The 20437-nt window shown below is 53.8% G+C and overlaps 1 pseudogene; it reads right to left on the bottom strand.

The window, feature by feature from the left end:
* Positions 1-6196: 6196 nt before the first annotated feature.
* On the bottom strand, positions 6197-6941 carry LOC101550979 (metallo-beta-lactamase domain-containing protein 1-like; annotated as a pseudogene).
* Positions 6942-20437: the final 13496 nt, after the last annotated feature.

The following is a 20437-nucleotide window of genomic DNA, read 5'->3' as shown; positions in this document are numbered from 1 at the left end:
ACACGTGGGGCTCACACTTCTGTGTCTCTCCCCCAACCAGCTGACTATGCAGGCTGCAACACTGCCTTTGGGGTCGACCAGCCAGAGCACCTGGAAGCCCCCGAGGGCGGCTCCGTCCGCATCCCCTGCGCCTTCCACCACGGCTGGGAGTTAGCCGAGAATCCTGAGGTGAATATACTCTGGAGGTGGAAGCACTACCATGGAGAGTTCATCTACAACCAGACTCGGAATTGGACCCATGAGGAGTTCAAGGGCCGTGTCCATCTGGCCTGGACACAGGGCCAGACCCAGGGATCCCTCCTCATCTGGAACATTCGGAGAGGGGACGCGACCACATACTTCTGCCGAGTCAAGCTGAAAACAAAGATTTGCGGGATACTGAGTTTTCAGTCCCTTAAGGGGACCAAACTCAGCATCACCGCAGGTGAGTCAGCTTCTCCGGCCAGCCCCTTTGTCCTAAAGCCTCTTCCTTCTCGCATTCTCTATGTAACTTACATTTCGGAAGAATTTTGTCATTAAATATAAAATTTTCCAGGCGGAGAGAGTGGGTAGTACAGTGGGTAGGATGCTTGCCTTGCATCATGTGGCTGACCCAGGTTCAATCCCGACTACCTCATCGCTTCTCAGTCTTTTGGATAAGATCAAGTGTCGTATCAATTCCTCATATAGTCTCTGTTCTTTTTTTTTTCTTTTTGGGTCACACCCGGTGTTGCACAGGGGTTACTCTGGCTCATGCACTCAGGAATCACTCCTGGCGGCGCTCAAGGGACCAAATGGGATGCTGGGAATCGTACCCGGGTCGGCCGTGTGCAAGGCAAATACCCTACCCGCTGTTCAAGCCCCTACCTCATATAGTTTCTGACTTCACAAGAGCGATCCCTGAGCATAGAGCAGAAGGAGCCCTAAATGAAACCATGTATGCTTACCCATATAAAATTGTTTAAGTCATGGAATTAATGTGATATTAATACTCATTTGTTTTTTAATTAAATATAGGAAAATAGAATAATTTTGAGTTCACTTTCACCGTGCAAAGTCATCACAGCAAAGGAATTTTGTCAGCCAGTGTCACTCCTAAGTCTGTGTTTACTGATGAATCTGAACCTGCAGAGGGTTTGCTTTGCACACCGACCCATTGCATAAGTGTATAGGGACAACTTGTCGTCTACTTTCTTATTTCTAAGCCCAAAATTCTTGTATTTCTACATTTTAAATTTTCATAAAGCTGATCACAATAATTGCTGCATTCAGAATTTCAACACCAACCCCACCAACCATTGCACCTTCCCCCACCATTACTTTGACTCTTCCCACCACCCCCCAGCCTGCCTCTGGGACAGATGCTAAATAGATTATTGATTGTCTAGCTGAGCCAGAGCTGGTTTGTGGGCGTTTGGCCATTTAATTTCTTGAGAAAACCAGTCCCAAGTTGTTGGGATCTGACCAGAGGCACAGAGGCAATTTTGGGGTATCAGGAAGCCTGATGGCACCTCAGCTGCTGATGTACTCACCTCAAGGGTACAGGCTGACCTGCTGGCAGCACCGTACCCCTAAGCCCCAAATTCTATTTTTAAAAAAGTATAGAATTCAGAAGATTTTCTATTATTGAAGGGTCTCCCAAGTCATTCTCCGTGGCCCTAGGGCCATTCCTGGCCACTGTCGGTCAGTCAGGCCAGCCTTTAAGTCAAGGGCCCAGGACACAAGGCTGTTTGAGCCCTGGGGTGCTGGGGTCAGCCAGGCCACACTTGGGGTTCTGCAGAGCTGAACCTGCTGTACTGGGGAGGTCACGTGGTGCCAACGGTCAAACTGGGTTTTCCACATGCCAGGCACGAGCATGGAGCCCTTTGCTGTCTCTCTGCCATGGAAGAAAACTGTGCAGCTGTGCCAGGCAGTGCTCAGGGCACGATTTTTAACGCTGGAGACTGGGACAGGTCAGCTGTGCACAAGAAGTGCCTCACCTGCTGGTCTCTCTTTCCAGCCCTTAGCTGCTCTTTGATTCTGACTTTACTTTTTTTTATGTAGGGGGGTCACACCCAGGGGTTTCTCCTGGTTCTGCACTCAGGAATTACACCTGGCTGTGCTCTGTGGACCATTTGTAATTCTGGGAATAAAACTCAGGTTGGCTGAGTGCAAGGCAAATGTCCTACCCACTGTGCTATTGCTCTAACCCTGACTTTACTTTTTAAAATGTTTTTATGGGAGTCGGAGCAATGGTACAGTGTGGTGGGCGTTTGCCTTGCATAAGGCTGACCTGGTTTCAATCCCTGCATCCCACTGGTCCTTGGAGCACTAACATGAGTGATTCCTGAGTACAGAGCCAAGAAACCCCTGAGCATTGCTCGGTGTGACATCCCCCCAAAACGCTTATAGATAGATAGATAGAGAGAGAGAGAGAGAGAGAGAGAGAGAGAGAGAGAGAGAGGGAGAGAGAGAGAGAGATTTTATGGATGGGGCAGGAGCAACAGTGTAGTGGGAAGGGCACTTACCTTACACCTGGTCAACCCAGGTTCGATCACCAGCATCCCATTCGGTACCCTATTGAATACTGTCAGGTGCAATTCCTTAGTGCAAAGCCAGAAAAAAAACCCTGAGCATCACCAGGTGTAGCCCAAAAAACAAAAACAAAAAAAAAGGAAAGGAAAAAAAGAAAAAAAAAGTATTTTATGTAGTATCTTGAAAGTTGTATTGGAATATCGGCATCAGAGTCCTCTGGGCCTCCTGAGGAGAATCTGCTGATGTCCTGTGTCTCCTCAGCCCAACCTGAAGCTGGCCTGGATGTGACCAACAGCACACAGAGCCCGGGGCCCCTCACACTGGACCCCGTGGTCGCAGTCACGGTGACCGTCGCTCTACTCAAAATCACCATTTTGGGGCTGATCTCCTACCTCGTGTGGAAGAGAAGCCAAGGTAGGCGGTGCCGGGTCCTGCCCCTCCCCGGCCTCCCACTGGGTCACTCCAGCTCCTGTGCCAGGAAGACAGACAGAGGCGGGCAGAGGCCGGCTTCTTCCTGTGAAGCCATCAGCCGGGTGTGATCCCAGAACCACGGGGTCCACTGAACCCTGAGCACCACGGGGACACACACATACACACAGACGCACATAAAGATACACTCAAATGCACACAGACACACACACAGAGATAGACACACACACACACACACGACAGACACACACACAGCTTGGAGATGGGTGCTGGGAGGCCACTGCCCTGCGGTGTGTGGGGGGGAACCCCCTTCAGTTCCCGAGGGGGGGCAGCGTCGCAGCCCCAACAGTATGGGTGCTCTAGAGGCTGCTGAGGTGCTACTGGGTTGTTGCCCCCGGGGTGCAGGCTTCCAACCGGAGATGGGCACCCAAGGCTGTGGGGGAGGGGACCCCAGGAGGCTGTGGGGGAGGGGAGTGGGAACCACAGCGGCCTCCTGGGAAGGGCTTTGAGAGGTTCCTCATAGGAAGGTGTGGGCGCAAGGCAGCGGGCTGGACAGGGTCCAGCCGTGAGTGTCCAGGCAGAGACAGCAGTGGGCAGGCGGCCCTGCAGGTCCTGGTCAGGGCAGTAGAGCCACAGTGCCGAGACAAAAGGTGGGGGCCCCTCTCACCCCTGCCCGCAAGAGGGGAAGGAGGCAGGTACAGGGGTGCGGCATGCAGACAGGGCTCCTTCTGGGCTGTGGGGGCAAGAGAAGGGCGGGAGTGGGGGGAGCCTCGGGCCCTCCCCGTGGGCTCACGGTGCTACTCTGCAGCTAGGCTCGGGGGGTCTCTGGTGGGTCAGAGTAGAGACATGAGTTTGGGTGGGGGACAGGCCACCAGGACACATTGCCTGTTGCCAGAGGAGGGGACAGCCGCCCTGCCTGACCCTTTCTCTCCTGCTCCCCAGGCTGACACCTCCCCCACCCTCCCCTGCTCTCTCCAGCTCCAGCCGCAGCCCCTGCCCGCTGCTCCTTCCCGGCCCCCACGGACCGAGGCTGTCTCCCGGGGCCTGGGAAGAAGCTACAGGAAACACCCAGGCTCCCCTTGGCCTCGGGTCCGTTCTATTCCAGTCGGGTGTGACCCAGAGACAAAGAAGAGGAGACACAGGGATGGCTTTCAGGTCCAATGATGCACAAACATTAGGCACCCGCTTCCCCCTCACACACGTGTCCTCCCTCTGCCTCTCCCGGGCTGACCACAGAAGCACCAGGTTGTCCCTCTCCGGCTCCCTGTCCACATCCACTCATAGTTCTGGCTGCCACGCCCACATTATGTCTCTGGGAGCCACCTTAGTGCACCAACATCCCTGGTCCAGAGAATCCTGGGAGACACCACAGAGCCAGAGATCTCTCCGGGCCCCATACTGAGCCAATTTCACCGGGGCACCCCAGATGGAGCAGGTGCATCTCCCCGCCTACTCCAGATGGAATCCCGGCCACCGAGAGTTTCCATAGCGAGGCCCAGATATGCGGGTCCCAGGATGAAATCTCCATGCTGAATGCTAACAGAGGTGCCGGGCTGTCCCTCCCCAGCTCCCCATCCACTCATCAGCCCAGCTGTCACCCCCACAATGTCCTTCCGAGTGCCATCTTAGCGCACCAACAGCCCTGGTCCAGAGACCCGCAACTGAATCCCAAAGTGCCCTACAGAAAAGTCTCTGGAGTCCAACCACTTACAATCCAGGGTTCCAGAAGCGCGCGGCCGCAGCATCCAGGACATTCAAGACGAGCACTGGACAATAAATGATCTAGCATCTGCCCCTGGCAAGCAGGCTTGAATGGTGGTGGGAAAATTCGAACAAAACAAAATGCCCCAAAGTAGAGGGAGAGTATTGGGGAAATTGTCTGCCAAGGAGGCAGGGTAGGACTGGGATGGTGGGGGAGATATACTGGGGACATTGGTGGTGGAAAGTGTGCACTGGTGGAGGGATGGGTGTTCGATCATTGTACGGCTGAATCTCAAACATGAAAGCTTTGTAACTGTATCTCACAGTGATTCAATAAAAAAAAATGTTAAAAATAAAAAAAAATGTAATGTAGAGTTCATGCCCAATTCAACCAGCTTAATCAATGGCTGAATTAATAGTAGTGCTCCTACATATAAAAAAAATATGGGGGAAGGTAGATGGGGGTCACATGAGACCCCATCCTGGAGGGCTGCTCATTTTGAAGAAACCTTTCTCATGTCAGCCCTGAGTAACTGGCCTGAGTGGCGGGTACCCAAACATGGGTTCCATGAGTCTGTGTCATCAGTCTGTTCTCAGGCCAAAGGCTTGTGTCTCAGAAGTAACCCAGAACCTTCCTGTGCCCTTCCTGGGCATTGCATAGGGCAGGACCTTCCTGCTCCCCCGGCAGGTCGAGCCCGCCTGTCTTGAGCTCCATAGCGACTGCTCCTGGGGCTGGAATCGCCTCTCCCCCGTTCTGCAGATCTCCTTCCACTCAGTTCTCGTCAAGCTTCCGCTCCCAGGACGTTCTCCCAGAGCACTCTAAAGGAAGACACATCCCCTACCCCCTTTTGTCCCCTTCCCGCTGGATCATTCTCTCCCCTCAGTCAGCACAGGTACTTCCTCTCTGATCACTTGGTAAATCGACCCCGAGGAGGGACGGCCGTTTGTCTGTCCCTCACTGTCCTACCCTCCTGAGCCAGGCTCTTCGGGATTGAGAGAATGAATGCAGAACGGGTGGAGAAACAAGGCTGGTGATGGGGTCGTATGTGTGTGTGTGTGTGTGTGTGTGTGTGTGTGTGTGTGTGTAGGGGACACACCTGGCATTTCTCAGGGATCACTGCTTGCATAGCCCAGGGAACCATAAGGAATGCCAGGGATTGCATGCAAGCAAATGCCCTCTCAGCCACACCATAGATCATAGTGGGGTGCCCTACAGTGGGCACGTTCTTTCTGCAACCTGCAGCCTAAGAGAACCAGCTGGCCAGAGTACCGAGTACCGCTTAGCCCACTACATATGCAAGGTTGCCCTGTTCATGGCCCGCAGTAGGCTGGGGGGCAGGATTGTTGGTGGTTCCCAGATTTTATTTTTAACCACACCCCTGTTTACTAACGAGGTCTCAGAGGAGGGGACACGGGTCAGGCCAGTCCTTGGTCTCACTTGGTGATGAGCGCAGAAAAGGGGGCTTGGTCCTCGCAGGAGACCTTGAAGCTCTCAGCTGACTCCCGCCGCGCTGCTCGGCCTCTGCGATCCTGGTCCTTAGTTCCTGAAGCAGAAGCGTGGTCCCCGGGCTCCTCAGTGCCCAACGGCGGCGTCTGTGTTTCGGACTCCCCTGATCACCCTGAAGGGCGCCCCATGGCCGGGAACCACCACGTCGGCGGCGGCCAGGACCTTCCTGCGGCTCCGCTCCTGCGCCACCGGGTCTTCGCTCAGCGCCCGCCACGACTCCTCATCCCCCTGGCGCTCGAACACGTCGCCGGCCACCACCACGGTGCCCAGGGCCGTGCCCTCCACCACCACGCTCACGTCCCGCTGGCCGCCGTGGCCCGGCGTGGCCCACACCTCGAGCCCGGGTCCGAGCCGCAGGGGCCGCGCCTCGCTCAGCCCGTGCGGGAGGTAGCAGCCCCCAGGGAGGCACAAGTCGTGCGACACCAGCAGGGTCGCCCCGGGGGAATAGCCCCAGGTTCCCGACGTGGTCCGAGCGTGCCCACCACCAGCCCCACGTCGCCCGGGCCCACGCCCTGTCCCTCCAGGGCCCCCAGCAGCGCCTCGCCAGCCCAGGGGCTCCCAGTGTCCACGAGGATGGGGCCGTCGGCCGCCTCCCGCAGCGCCTCCTCTGCCTCCGCGCCCTTGGGCCGGGCTGACGGCCGGGCCCGAGTCCCAGGGCAGGACGAGGGTCACCGTCCACCCACACCGCACCGCCCGCCCCCTCGGGCTCCTCGTAGCCCCCTCTCCCCCCAACCACCACCGAGTAGGAGTTGCCCGGCACCCGTAGCGGGGCCTCCCCAGGCAGCGCCTCGGTCAGCACTGGACAGCTCATCGCCGGAGAAGGGTGCGCTTAGGAAAGAACTTGGGCTGCGAGTGCAGGTTCTGCTTATCGGGTCCCAGCCCCGCCCTCACTGTCCACCAACGCCCCCGCCCCGTACACCCAGAGTGGTGTCGCCCGCCCGTCCCAAGGTGGCTTTCTCGCTTTTCCGTGAACGTGACCGACCCGTCCTCCACCTCCAGAAGGAACCTTGTCATTTCCCTCACTCTACCTGTGGCTGCTCTGCACCTTCCACGTGTTGGGTCGCCTCTCAGAGGTCTGATCTCCGTTATGGAGAAGGACTGAAAAGCGTGAGGAATTTTGCCCTTGGCTACTCCCGTATGGGGCCCTCGGCCAAAGCAGCTCCTGGCTTAGAATTTCACTCCCGCCACACTTTCGACATGCGCAGTCGCGGCTGCCCTTCGCTGGCCTCACCTTTAATGATGGTCTCAGCTGGGGACCACTGGCCGCCTACTTAGGTTGATGGTCTGGAGAGCCCCGTTTGCTGCCTTTTTTTTTTTTTTTTTGGTTTTGGGTAACCCCCCGGCGGTGCTCAGGGCTGACTCCTGGCTCTGCACTAGGGGATCACTCCTGGGTGGCTCCCGGGACGCTTGGGAAGCCAAGGATCTAACCCAGTTCGGCCACGTGCAAGGGAAACGCCCTCCCCTCTAGGCTATCGCCCAGACCCCAACTCCAGTTTCTAGAATCTCGGTGACTGCCACATGCCAGCAGGGCTCTGAGGATCACCCTGGCCCAAGGTCTCTGAGTCCCCCAGCACTGACCTCCCTGGAGCCCTTGCTGGGGCCGGTCCCGGAGGGTGGAAGATGCTGATAGATGCTTCAGTGTGTTCACAAAACTGTGTCCACTGACACCCGAGGGGACCAGCCCTGCTGCTGCTCCTGCAACACATGCTGGTAATCATCTGCTCTGTGGGCGGTGGCACTTTGACAGCTGTAACAGTATCAGCTTCCTGCCTACTGCAACTTCAGCCAGGAATCAGAAGGGCCTCGTGTCCCCGGTTTCTCTGTGTCCTAGAGTCTTTCCTTAGGGCTCGCTCTTGAGAACAAATTTCACCAGTTTCCCCATCCGACCCCCAGAGGGAACACTAGAAATTTTCTTCTTAAGGGCTGGAGTGAGAGTACTGTGGAAGGGTGTTTGCCTTGCTTGTGGGTGACCGGGGTTCCATCCCTGCTGGGACCCATCCTAGAGGGTTCCTCAAGTACCATCAGTAGTGATCCGATCCCTGATGCAGAGCCAGGAGTAACCCCTTAGGATCCTTCCTTCCTTCCTTCCTTCCTTCCTTCCTTCCTTCCTTCCTTCCTTCCTTCCTTCCTTCCTTCCTTCCTTCCTTCCTTCCTTCCTTCCTTCCTTCCTTCCTTCCTTCCTTCCTTCCTCCCTCTCTTCCTTCCTTCCTTCCTTCTCTCTCTCTCTCTCTCTTTCTTTCTTTCTTTCTTTCTTTCTTTCTTTCTTTCTTTCTTTCTTTCTTTCTTTCTTTCTTTCTTTCTTTCTTTCTTTCTTTCTTTCTTCTTGCGTCACCCCTGACAAAGCTCTGGGGTGACTCCCGACTCTCCACTCAGGAATTACTTCTGGCGATGCTTGGGGAACTATATGACATGCCAGAGATCGAACCAGTTTTGGGCATGTGCAAGGCCTCCCTGCCCTCCTTGCTGTATTATGACTCTGGCCCCACAGAGCACTTTTATAAGTGATGAGACAGTGCAGTGATGAGACAAGGAGAAGAACACAAGAATGAAGTGTTGTGATTGGTTGTGTCATGACAATACACTGAGGGACATTGAGGCTAGTGGGGAATGACATGGGCCTGAGCAGAGGCCCTTATGGCTGAGACTGTGTGAGACATTGGGTCTTAGGTCCTGGGGAAACATTTACCAATCTCCTGGTTTGGTGGTCCCACTCCCCTTCCCACCATGGTAACAGGTGAGTCTGGGTCCTTCTATTCCCCCCTGTCAGCTCTGTGATTTGTGACCTATTCATCTCAGCCCAGTTCCCAGGACCGGCTGCTCGCGCTCCCACCTCTGGCTGCCCGTTTCCTGACTTCCCCCTCACTGTAACAATACATTGAGGGAACACACTTCCTGATTCCAAGGGCACAGGGAGGGCAAAGCAAAAATTGCATTGAACCCTTACATGTCACAACCCCGACACCCAGCCAGGCACCCAGAAACCAAGATGAGGGAAAACGGGAGTTGCGTGTTGTGGGAAACTGATAGAAGGTGGATTTGCATTTTGGTCATTCCAAGCGTCCAGTTTACGGACACTGAATCGGTTGACACTCCTTTGACAGCCGCAGGTTGTGTCTTCATTCCGGACCCACAAGATTCCTCCCACAGCACAAGGATCCAGCACAAGGCCCCCACTAGGGGGCCTCTGCCTTGGTGCCCCCTAGTGGTCATTGTGGGGCACTGAAAATCTAGAAGAAAAAGCTGAGCTTTTGTTTTTCTTGTTTTGAAATTACACAGTTTTTATTTGGGCCCTGTTTTTCTCTTTTTGGGTCACACCCAGCGATGCTCAGGGGTTTCTCCTGGCTCTTCACTCAAGAATTACTCCTGGTGCTGCTTGGGGGACCATATGGGATGCCCGGGATTAAACCCGGGTTGGCTGTTTGCAAGGCAAATCCCCTGCCCGCTGTACTGTCACTCTGGCCCTTATTTGGAGATTTTGAAGGGAAGAAGGGAGATTAAATAGGAGATAGTGGAGAGTAACGTGCTCAGAGAGAACCTGGGGGCTGGAGCGATAGCACAGCGGGGATGGCGTTTGCCTTGCATGCAGCCGACTCAGGTTCGATTCCCAGTATCCCATATGGTCCCCTGAGCACCAGGAGTAACTCCTGAGTGTAGAGCCAGGAGTATCCGCTGAGCATCGCCAGGTGTGACACAAAAAGAAAAAAAAGAGAGAGAGAACCTGGGTTTCTCCAGTTTCTCCAAGGGCAGAGAGAGCCCCTAACACATCCCAGTATTAGGCATGAAAGCATGAAAGCACACATCTCAAGAGGGGAGATGCGGGCGACATGTTCATTCAAGCACCACATGTGCTCGGCCATGTGGGCGCGAGCAGCACTTGGATTTGGGCAGCAGATGTGCCAAAGCTGAGCATTTTGGAGCTAAAATTTCAGCCACATTAGAGCGAATACCAAAATCTTCCTTGTCTTTCTTTCCTTCCTTCTTTGCTTTATCCTTTCCTTTCTTATGACCTTTTAAAAAATCATATTTTTAGTAATTCTTTTCCTTGAATGGAAGAGCATGAACTTACATCTCTTTTCACCATAAATGTCATTTCAAGTTAGAAAGTTTTCTTTGATGAGAGGGAAAGGGAGGATGAGAGAGCGGGAGGGAGAGAGAGAGAGAGAGAGAGAGAGAGAGAGAGAGAGAGAGAGAGAGAGAAGAGAAGGTAACCCGGGCACTGGAGCAACAGTACAGCGGGGAGGGCATTTACCTTGCATGTGGCTGACCAGGATGTGATCTCTGAGCATCACTGGGTATGGCCCCAAAACAAGCAACAACAAAAGTTTTCTTTTAAATGAAGAAAACTATCAGGGCTAGTTTAGAAGCTCCAGGTCCTGTGCGTTTGCTGGGACCCTTGCTCCCAATTTCTGGAGCATCTTCCATGGCTCAGAAGGTTTCAAGTCCTGAAGGTTTCGGGCTCAGCTTTTTCAGGGATGGTAGAACATGACACGACCACCACAGATGGTGTTGCGTGGGGCCCAGATACACTAGGCCTACTGCTTCTGGAAGCATGGGACCCGAACCACAGTGATTGACCTTAAATATGTATCTGTCAAGGATGCAGGTTGGGGGTAGGAGAGAACCTGGAGCAGAGGGACGGGGTCACGAGGTCAGGGGAATAAGGGCTGGAACATGGGTGGCTGCCTCTACTGCAAACGCCTCTGGAAAACATTGTCCAGATTAGAGAAATAGAGGCCAGAAATGCAGTACTGCTGGCAGGATGCTATTCTTGCATGCGGTCAACTGGGGTTTGATCCTTGGCAGCCCATATGGATCCCTGAGCCCACTGGGAGTGATCCCTGAGCACAGAGCTAGGAGAAAGCCCTAGGCACCACCAGGTAAGGTCTAAAAACCAAAAATTATACATATAATATATATCTAATATAAGTATATATTTTATTAGTCAAGAAGCCTGTAGGGCTGACAGACAAGGGTCTCTGTGAGAAAATGCACCTGCTTTCTCAGGATGCGAGGGAGAAAAAAAACTTGGCAGTGCAAGAGGGAACCTGAGAGGTGACGCTGGGCTTGGGGACAGGGAGAAGGGAAGTCACTTTGTTTGCTGTCACCCTAGAAGCTGACAGCACTTCCTCTGTGAAATCCTGACCTCCCACCCATTGGCCTAGTCATCCAGCCCTGGACCACCTCAGCCTAGACACGGGTGGGCACAGCCCCCAGAGTGCGCGCTGAGGGTGGCCTGGTGCCAGCCCCCATCACTTGGCCTCTCACTCTGAGACAGCCCAGCACCTGGGTCAGGACCCAGCCCTGCACCTAAGGTAGGTAGGGCCCCTGCACTGGCTACAGGGAAGCCCTTGTGCAATACAGGAACAGAGCAGCCTCGGTCACAGGAAGTGCTGGTCACATTCAGGCTCCCTGTGCCTCCTTCTCCTCCCTCCGCTGTTTTCAGGAGCCCCCAGTAGCCCCCCAGAGCAGCCCCGCTGCCGCCCGCCCTGAGCAGAGCACGGCATGGATCTGGCCCCGCTGCTGCTGCTGCCCCTGTTGGCCTCCCTGCTGGACGGTGAGTAGCCAGACAGGGGAACACCGGGGGTGTGGCTGGCACCTGAGGGACGCATCTCTGGGGGTCTGTGGCAGGCCCCCACGGCCAGAAGCAAAGGTGCTGGGTCACCCACTCTCCCCTCTGCCCTAAGCCTGAAGAGAAGACACTGCTCATATGGATGGTCCTGCCCTGCCCGGGACATGCAGCCGTATACGTGGGCCTCACACTTCTGTGTCTCTCCTCCCCAACCAGCTGCTGTACTCAGGAGGTCACGTGGTGCCAAGGGTCAAACTGGGTTTTCCACTTGCCGCACACAAGCATGGAGCCCTTTGCTCTCTCTCTCTGCCACGGCCAAGGGAGAAAACTGTGTGGCTGTGCCAGGCGGGACTCAGAAGCCCAGCCTCACTCTGTGCTCAGGGACAGACACTGGGCTGGCTGCACCACGCCACGGCTAAACTGCATCCAGGCCGGTACCTGAGCCATGTGCTATCTCTCCAGCTCTCCTGGGGGGTTGGAATTTTGAGCAGATCACAAGTGAAAACCTCTGTGAGCTGAGTGAAGGAGAACTGGACTCTATAAAGAGAAGCAGTCACACGGAATTAGAGGCGCTAAGCCCTAGCGGTAGTGGGGGGGGGCACCCAGGAGGAAAGCGGGTGACGCTGCAAAACACCTCCAAGGCCCAGGATGGCATAAGGTGGCAGGGGGCCCAGGGTTGGGGGGAGGTTGGAAGGGGCGGGAGGGGTCTAGAAATCAGAGAGGCGCTGAGAGTTGTGTAAAGGGCAGGAAGTGAGACCCCCGATGTTGCATGAAAGTTCATGTGGTCGGAGATAAGGAACACAGAAGAAATGTTTCATGGAGGTCCAAGGCTCTCTCTGGCTCTTGGCAAAGGTAGAGAGCCCCGTGATCTCCTTTTATTGATCATGGTACCTCTACAGGGCGCAATACAGTGATGTCACCAAAGGTATCAAAAGAAGTTACAGGAAGAACATTGAGGCAGTAGAATATGCATTATTTCCTTGCATCTGCAGGCCAGTAATCTTGGCCTCCGGAAAGAAGATACAGAACCAAAACTGAATCGTTTCTTGGGCTAAAAGCACTTGGATTTACATCCCAAAGACAAGGCTGGATGCCACATGAAATCTACATGTCAATTACAAAACTAGGCAGCACATGAAATCTACATCCCAAAGACTAGCTGGGCCAGAGCCTGCATTTTTGCAACCTCAAAGGTCAGGCCTGGCTAACACTAGAGATCTGCATGTCTAAGACCAGCCAGGCTTCTGTGAGAGAAGGAAAACTGCTCTTTTCAATATACTGAAATTATTTTTCTGAAGGCAGCTTGAAGGGGGAAAATGTTCCTGTCTGTAGTACAGTCTATGTGGGCTTGCCCTGGTGGCTCAGTCCATCCCCAACATCCCTCTCCCCCACAAAGCAACCTGGAGCTTTGCTTTCGTGAGAACCAGGGGCTTTCAGTAGGAGGCTCCCAGTACAGCAAAGCTGGGGCTCAGCCCCCAAAACTGGGGGTCTGCTGAGTGGATGGAGTCCTACATGCCGGGCAACCAGGTTGGGGTCCTCCTACCCTGTTCGGAATATCCCCCCGAATAGACGATCCCTCTGGAGCCCACAGCCCCCACACTGCCCCCGCAGACACACACACTTTCCCGTCAGCCAGCAGCAGGACGCAGACCCAGCACTGAGCCGGGCCCTCTCCAGCTGTGCCGGGGTGGCCCTGCATGCCCCCTGGGTCTCAGGCATCAAAGCCTCCTGCAGAGCACACGGTCCCCAGGGAGCACCGCCTGGCCCCAAGCCAACCAGATTCCTGGGTTTGGGTTTGGGATTTTTTATTTTTTGTTTTTGTGTCAAACCTGATAAAACTCAGGGGTCACTACTGGCTCTGCATTCAGGGATCACTCCCGGTGGTGTTTGGGGGATCCTATGGGATGCCGGGGATCAAACCCAGTCGGCTGCGTGCAAGGCAAAGGCCCTTCCCACTGGACTATCATTCAGACCCCAGGCTCCAATTTCAAGAATTTCCGTGGCTGCCACATGCCAGCAGGGCTCTGAGCAACACTCCGGCCCAAGGTCTCTGAATTTCCCGGAACTGACCTCCCCGGAGTCCTCGCTGGGAAGGAGAGAGAGAGAGAGAGAGCGCAAGATGCTGATAGATGCTTCGGTGTGTGTGTAAATCACACAAAAGATGATGATCCTCGGGTGGCTGCTGCTGCTGCTGCTGCTGGACACCTGTGTGCGTTCGGTGGCCCTGAGCCGCCTCCCCGCCTCCCCACCTCCCCAGGGCCCCCCAACAGAGACACAGAGAGAGGGGGAGATGGGGAGGCTGGGGACCATAGTCAGACAGTGAAAATGGCCCGTTTAATGCAGAGTTGCTAGCCCTCCACTAGCAACACGTGCAGGACCCCATCCACTCAGCAGACCCCCAGTTTTGGGGGCTGAGCCCCGACTTTGCTGTACTGGGAGCCTCCTACTGAAAGCCCCTGGTTCTCACTAAAGCAAAGCTCCAGGTTGCTTTGTGGGGGAGAGGGATGTTGGGGATGGACTGAGCTATCAGGGCTTATAGAACATCTGAAGGGGGGTTGAGGTAAGCACCGGTGAGATGGTCATTTACATAGATAAACATTTGGCAGAGGAAATTCTTTTAGGGAGATCAACTCAAGGAGACACTCAGTCACTCTGTCTCCCAGGGGCAACTGCATTGCTTTTGTTTCCCTCTAATTGTATTAAGTTATCAAAACTAGCAGTTGTTTGGATAAACACAGTAAGAGACAAAGATCCCAACACTTAGTTCTCTGGGCTGAGAGCAAACAGGGCTTTAAACGCTTGGTTCTCTGGGCTCTGAGTGAAAGCAAGGCTTTTACCGTAAATCCCAGACTAAGTCCTCAGGCCAGTTCAGCTAGTCCTTCCCCAGGCAGGTCCTGTCTCTAAAGTTGTAACAGTTTGCATGAAAACCATGCATTTATGCTTTCTAGAATGTCCCATTTCACTGCCGGGTAGTTTTGACACTCACCCCGGGGTCCTTCCCAGTCCCACGGCGGGACTTCCCCTTTGGGATGTCAGGAACTACAGAAACTGAAGCCTGAGTCAAGTAGTTATGATCAAGTAATTATGCCCAGGGGCAGATATATTTCAGAGTCAATCAACTCCCAAGTATTAGGAGCACAGCATTAATGGTCTTTCTGTGTTTAACCAAAGAACATTGCTCTATGGTAACGAATAAAAAGGCTATAGGGGAAACAGAAAAGCAAGTACAAATATACAGCACTTCAAATAGAAGCAGTATCAATACAAGTTCAAAATTACCAGAAAGTTTTGTTTTACAAGCAATAGAGATTAACATGGAGGACTGTGACAATGCGAGGTAAAATACAAGGGAAAGATTACAAATAAACTTTAACTAAGTTAGGGATGCTAGCAGGGGTAATATAAATTCCTCTAGGAGGAGGAAAGGAGACAATACACTGATTAAGCCTAAAGCACTTAGGGTTAATATCTAACACAAAGTGGAGGTTGAAGATAGATTTTGGCTAAATTAAGGATGTTAGCAAGGGCATGGTAAGCTTCTCTGGGAGGAGGAAAGGGGCAATTCACTGATAAAGCCTAAAGCACTTAGGGTTGATATCCAACAGGTGCGTTCACAAAACTGTGTCCACTGACACCGGGGGTGGGGGTTGGGGGGGCGTCGGGGCAGCCCGGATCAGATGCCGTGTGGGCAGTGTCGCTGTGGCAGCTGTAACAGTATCTGCTTCCTGCCCTCCCGCATCTTCAGCCAGGAATCAGAAGGGCCTCGTGTCCGGTTTCTCCGGGTCCTAGAGTCTTTCCTTAGGGCTCGCTCTTGAGAACAACTTTCACCAGTTTCCCATCCGACCCCCTGAGGAAACACTTTATAGATTTTCTTCTTTGGTGCCGGAATGATACTACAGTGGGGAGGGCGTTTGCCTTGCACACGGTCGACCCGTGTTCCATCCCTGGCATCCTATAGGGTTCCCCAAGCACCACCAGGAGAGATCCCTGAGTGCGGAGCCAGGAGTAACCCCCTAGCATTGCTGGGTGTGAACCAAAAGCATAATAAAGATTTTCTTCTGTGTCTACAGAAGAATGAGTTTTTTTTTTAAACAACAACTTTTTTTTTTATTGAATCACCATGAGATAGACCGGTACAAAGCTGTTCAAGATTGGATTTCAGTCATACAGTGTTCCAACACCAACACCATCCCTCCCCAGTGCACATTTCCCAGCATAGTGTCCCACGTTCCCTCCCATTTACCCCCATGCCAGCCCCTTGCCTGCAGCTAGGGCAGGCGCTTTTCTTCTCTCTCTGTCTCTCTCTCTGTCTCTCTCTGTCTCTCTCCCTCCTTCCCTACCTCCCTACCTCTCTCTCTCACTCTCTCTCCTTTTGGGCATTGTGGTTTGCAATACTGACACTGAAAGGTAATCAAATTAATAATGAGGGATAATTATCTCCTAAGGGCATTATAAAGATTAAAGAGTTGGTGGGGGGTATGGTGCTACCAGCCGGTCAACCTGTACCTGCAGGAAGAGTGCATCAGCAGCCTGATGGTGGCTTCAGGCTTCCTGACACTCCAAAATTGCCGCTGTGCCTTTGGCCGGACCCAACAACTAGAGGCCTATTTACCAAGAAATTAAATGGCCAAAAGTTTAGTATGTGGGAGCCACGCCCACCAACCACCTCTAGCGCAGCTATACAAGCTCATTTATTGGCCTTATTTGACAGACCCATAAATCTAAAAGAGACCAAATGCCTCAGTTAATCCCAAACCCACGAAGGGCTGAACTGATTGGTGTAAATCAAAGTGGCACAGGTTGGCCAGGGGCGTGCCCAAGCAGAACCCCTGCAGCCACTGGCTTCCGCAATCCAGAATCACAGCCTTACCCTGGCCTGACTCCACTGTTTCAGGACAGACCTCCTCAAGATATCATCTGCTGAAAATTCGGAAATGCCAGCCTCCATCTCTCGGTCCCTCTCTCTGAGGCGGGGACTGAGAGAGGCCACAGCCTCCGCGCTCCTGTGACAGCCTCGGCTGGCTCACAAGTGGCCCCGTCCCAGGCAGGAGGTGGCCAGGGAGAAGCAGAGACAAGGCCATAGCAAGAGACCCAGACCAGCCTTCAGGGTGTCCAGGACAGCTAGGCAGAGGTGCAGGGGAGAGGGGAGAGAGTCCAGGACCCGAGTCAGGACCTGGTTTGCACCTACGGTGGGTGGGGTCCCCTCACTGGCCACGCGTAGGCCCTTGTGCGATACAGAAACAGAGCAGCCTCGGTCACAGGAAGCGCTGGTCACGCTCTGGCTCCTTGCACTGTCCCCTCCTGCTCCTCTTCGCCCTGGCAGGAGCCCCTGGCAGCCCCCCAAGCAGCCCTGCTGCCGTCCACACTGAGCAGAGCATGGCATGGGCCCAGCCCCACTGCTGCTGCCCCTGCTGGCCTCCCTGCTGGACGGTGAGTGACCGGACAGGGGAAGCCCACAGGGTGTGGCGGGCACCAAGGCACAGGGCAGACCCCCGTTGCCAGAAGCAAAAGGCTGCTGGGTCACCCCCTCCCCCATCCCCTAAGCCTGGACAGAGGACACAGCTCAGAGGGATGGTCCTGCCCTATTCAGGGACATGGAGCCGTAGACGTGGGGCTGACACTTCTCTGTCTCTCCCCCAACCAGCTGCCGCTACAAGCTGCGGCATTGGCTATGGGTTCTACCAGCCAGAGCACCTGGAAGCCCTCGAGGGCGGCTCCGTCCGCATCCCCTGCACCTTCGACCTCAGCAATGAGTTGCTTGAGAATCCTGGGGTAAAGATAAGCTGGAGGTGGAAGGAATCCCGTGGAGAGTTCATCTACAATCAGGCTCTGAATTGGACCCATGAGGAGTTCAAGGGCCGTGTCCGCCTGGACTGGACACAGGGCCAGACCCAGGGTGCCCTCCTCATCTGGAACCTGCGGAGGGGAGACGCGACCACGTACTTCTGCCAAGTGACGCTGAACAAAAAGATTTGTGGGCTAGAGGAGTTACAGCCCACCCAGGGGACCAAACTCAGCATCACCCCAGGTGAGTCAGCTGCTCGGGCCAGCCCCTTTGTCCTAAAGCCTCCTCCTTCTCGCCTTCTCCATATCAGTTACATTTCTGAAGAATTTGGTCATCAATGAACAAAATTTTGCGGGCCGGAGACAGTGGGTAGTACAGTGGGTAGGATGTTTGCCTTGCATGTGGCTGATCCGGGTTCAATCCCTACTACCTCGTATGGTCTCTGATGTCACAAGAGTGACCCCTGAGCACAGAGCAGAAGGAAGCCCTGAACGCCGCCAGGTATGCATGCCCCCCCAAAATTTTTAATTCATGAAATTAGTGTGGTATTCATACTATTTTTGTTTTTTAAATAAATATAGGAAAATAAAGTAATTCTGAGTTGATTTTCACCATGCAAAGTCATCACAGCAAAGGAATCTTGTCAGCCAGTGTCACTCCTAAGTTTGTGTTTAATAATGAATCTTAACCTGCAGAGGGTTTGCTTTGCAAGACCGACCTCACTGTATAATTGTATGGGGGAGTGTTTGCCTACTTTCTTCTTTCTAAGCCCCAAATTCTTATATTTCTATGTTTTTAATTTTTATAAAGCTGGTCAAAATAATTGTGTACGTTCAGTATTTCAACACCAACCCCACCACCATTGCACCTTCCCCCACCATTACTTTGACTCTTCCCACCACCCCGCAGCCTGTCCCTGAGGAAGATGCTAAATAGATTATTGAGCTTGTCTGGCTGAGCCGGAGCTGCTTTGAGGGCATGATTCCCACATACCTAACTTTGGCCATTTCATTTCTCCAGAAACTTGGTCCCAACTTGTTTGGGTCTAGCCAGAGGCACAGCGGCAAGTTTGGGGTATCAGGAAGCCTGATGGCACCTCAGCTGCTGATGCACTCACCCTGCGGGTACAGGGTGACCTGCTGGGCGGCACCGTACCCCATAAGCCCCAAATTCGATAAAGCAGTAGAGAGTTCAAAAGAGTTTCTGTCATTGAGGGGCCTCCCAGTCATTCTTAGGGACCCCAGGGGTCACTCCTGGCCACTGTCAGTCAGCCAGGCCAGCCTTTCAATCAAGGGCCCAGGACGCAAGGCTGTTTGACCCTGTGGTGCTGGGGGTCAGCCAGGCCGCACTTGGGGTTCTCCAGAGCTGAACCATCTATGCTCAGGAGGTCCTGTGTGCCAAGGGTCAAACTGGGTTTTACACATGCCGGACACGAGCATGGAGCCCTTTGCTATCTGCTATGGTCAAGGAAGAAACTGTGCAGCTGTGCCAGGCGCTGCCCTGGGCACGATTCTTGATGCTGGGACTGGACCGGGTCAGCTGTGCACAAGAAATGTCTCACCAGCTGGTCTCTCTTTCCCGCCCTTAACAGCTCTTTGATGCTGACTTTATTTTTTAAAAGATTTTATGGGCGCTGAAACAATAGCACAGTGGGTAGGGCATTTGCCTGGCATATGGCCGACCTGGGTTCAATTCCCAGCATCCCATATGGTTCCCTGAGCACTGCCAGGAGTCATTCCTGCATGCAAAGCCAAGAGTAACCCCTGAGCATCACCGGGTGTGACCCAAATAGCAAAAAAAAAGAAAAAAGAAAAAGGTTTTATGGGGGCCAGAGCAATGGGACAGTGGGGAGGGCATTTGCCTAGCATGCAGCTGACCCCGTTTCAATCCCCGAAATTCCGAGCACCACCATGAGTGATTCCTGAGTGCAGAACCAGGAGCAACCCCTGAGCATTGCTGAATGTAACCCCCCCCCAAAAAAAAAAAGCCTATATATCTATGTGTGTGTGTACACACACACACACACACACACACACACACACACACACACACACACACATAGGATAGGCCAGGAGTTATAGTGCAGTGGGGAGGACACTTTCTTACATGTGGCCAACCCAGGTTGGTCACCAGCATCCAATTCAGTACCCTGAACACTGCCAGGAGCAATTCCTTACTACAGTCAGGAATAAACCCTGAGTGTCGCCAGGTGTGGCCCGAAAAACAAAAAACAGAAACTAAAAAAGACAGGAAAAAAGAAAACAACATTTATTTTGTGAAAATTCCACTGCACTACAGTATTGTGTCATGTGGTGTCGTATCTTGAAAGTTGTATTGGAATATTGGCATCAGAGTCCTCTGGGCCTCCTGAGGAGAATCTGCTGATGTCCTGTGTCTCCTCAGCCCAACCTGAAGCTGGCCTGGATGTGACCAACAGCACACAGAACCCTGGGCCCCTCACGCTGGACACCGTGGTCGCAGTCACGGTGACCGTCGCTGTACTCAAAATCACCATTTTGGGGCTGATCTCCTGCCTCGTGTGGAAGAGAAGCCAAGGTAGGCGGTGCCGGGCCCTGTCCCTCCCCGGCCTCCTACTGGGTCACTCCAGCTCCTGTGCCAGGAAGACAGGCAGAGGCGGGTCGGGGCCGGCTTCTTCCTGTGAAGCCGTCAGCTGGGTGTGATCCCAGAACCACAAGTTCTGCTGAACCCTGAGCACCATAGGGACACATACACACACACATACACACACACAGAGTCACACAGAGATACACACACAGTGTCACACAGAGATACACACACAGAGACACATGCATAGACACACACAGAGACACACAGATATACACACACACAGACATCTACACACACAGCCTGGATGGGAGGTCGGGTGCCTTGCGGCGTGGTTTGGGGGAACCCCCTTCAGTTCACACGGGGCTGGGCAGCATTGCAGCCCCGG

The sequence above is a fragment of the Sorex araneus genome, chromosome 4 (genome assembly GCF_027595985.1).
Source record: "Sorex araneus isolate mSorAra2 chromosome 4, mSorAra2.pri, whole genome shotgun sequence".
NCBI classification, from domain to species: Eukaryota; Metazoa; Chordata; class Mammalia; order Eulipotyphla; family Soricidae; genus Sorex; species Sorex araneus.
The sequence above is the reverse complement of the archived record's forward strand: the minus strand, read 5'-3'. Positions and strand labels throughout refer to the sequence as shown.